This window comes from Centruroides sculpturatus, unplaced genomic scaffold, assembly GCF_000671375.1.
Source record: "Centruroides sculpturatus isolate CEXI.00-Female unplaced genomic scaffold, Cexi_2.0 scaffold150, whole genome shotgun sequence".
NCBI classification, from domain to species: domain Eukaryota; kingdom Metazoa; phylum Arthropoda; class Arachnida; order Scorpiones; family Buthidae; genus Centruroides; species Centruroides sculpturatus.
The window spans coordinates 161,481-163,491 of record NW_019384512.1 but is presented as its reverse complement, the minus strand read 5'-3'; positions in this window follow the sequence as shown (position 1 = coordinate 163,491).

Genomic DNA, 2,011 nt, shown 5'->3' with positions numbered 1-2,011 from the left:
CTAAATTTTTAAAATGAAGTGAAATATAGGCCTAAATTAGCATTAATATTTAATATAATTAAAGTAATATTTGATACAGTAATATTTAAATTTGTTACGTTTAATCAATATAGCTTACGCCTATATCGAAAATTACTGTACAGTACAGTACAGTACAGTACATTCATTACATTAGCAAACGATTTTAGGTTTGAAAACATAATTATCTATTTCATGTTTACCAATAAATTATTAATTTCTCATAATTGTGATATTAGTATAAATAGGATCTTTAAAATGAAGTAGAAACGGATATGATTCAGCGAACGTCTAAAATGAGCATTAAAATCCAGATGCCTTGCAGAAGAACCTTTGCCCCGAACCTCATCCGCCATTTACTTTGCTAATTAAGTTTGAACCGAGCTTGTTGGCCAACGATTTCAATAGAAGGGAATCGGTCTAGGAACGAAATGCGATTAACTCTCATCCCATCGTCCGCTCGCACTTTTCCATTAAGCATAGAGGAGAGAAGGTCATGTTTTCCCACTGCTTTTACATGTACATAATCTAATTCGATGCTTGGATAATCGGAAAAGCCATTAGACGATAATCAGATTAAAGAGAAGTGAGTCAAACGAACACTCGTACGCGGGTTGTACGATGAACACTACTCTTATATCCCGTACAAGAGGAGTTTGCTTTTTCATTCACTTCTAAAATAATCTATTTATTGTACGGAGGAGACTAGACCATTTATTTTTTTAAGGGCATATTAAGGAGGATAGGCAAACAAAATTATTATATCTCCAAAATATTTGTTTATTATCTTGTAAGACGGCTTCACTCGATCCACTTTAACAATCACTGCACAATTTCAAGTATTATTTGATGGTTTCTAAACAATTACGGTTAATTGTCGGTCATTTATCAAGTTGGCTTCTCCGAATTGTTTGAAGATCCTCTCGGCTCTAAAACAATTAATGGCTTGCGTCGCCCATTGTTCCATCTCCAAAATGACATTCGTTCGATCTTATCGTGATAATTTACTAGGAGTCACGTGATGCTCTTATCTCTTTTTCCCGAGGAACCATTCGGTGCGAAACCGAACACTTCTTTGCTTTCTTCTTAGCAAGATGATCGGATTGTTAAAAACATTTTTTTTTTTAAGTCACAATTTGTTTGTTTAACATTTGATGTTTTTGCTAAGATATTTTAACAACTCTTTAACTGATACAACACTATAAGATTATGTGGAGTGTCAATACTGATAAGACGTTGTAAACTACATAAAGTGCAATAATACACGTCTATCAATAAAAAGATTAAATATAGACTAACTTATGCGTTAATTTTCAAGATGATTTGATTTCTAAACGGATCAAATTTTGAAATCTTTTCAGTATTAATAGAGAGATATTAATTATTGTTCGTCTAAGATATGATGTGTTACATTAAATTGAATTTTTAAAAATATAAACGATTTTCTACTATATATCACCAAATTATAAAAGTAAAATCTATTTTTGTTAGGCTATTTTATAGACAAGATATTAATATCGAGCGACTTTTAATCAGTTTTCATCTATAAAATCTGAATTTATTTAAGCTTATTGTCATAACTTTAAAATAAAGGCCTATATTATGAAAAAATACGGAACTTATGCATATAACTACATGAATTCTTTCCAATCCCTTTCATAACCAAACGAAACTCAGCTAACGCAAAATAACTTCAATTTATGCAAAGGCATTNACAAAAAACGCTATCTTATGAATTGAGTTTAAATTTAAATATATTTTGATTAGATCTATAAAATTCTATTTCAATTAGATGGAATGAAAAAAATATTCGGTTCAAATAAGTTTATAACTAAAAAAAATTTAGTGCCATGTTTAAATAAATAGTAAATTAAATAAATGATAATTTACTCAAGACAGTAATTAAAATTAAAATTTATTTAGCATAAATTCAAACAGCTTTATAGATTACTTGAATGATTTGAATTGAAGTTTTTAAAAAGTTATTTCGGTA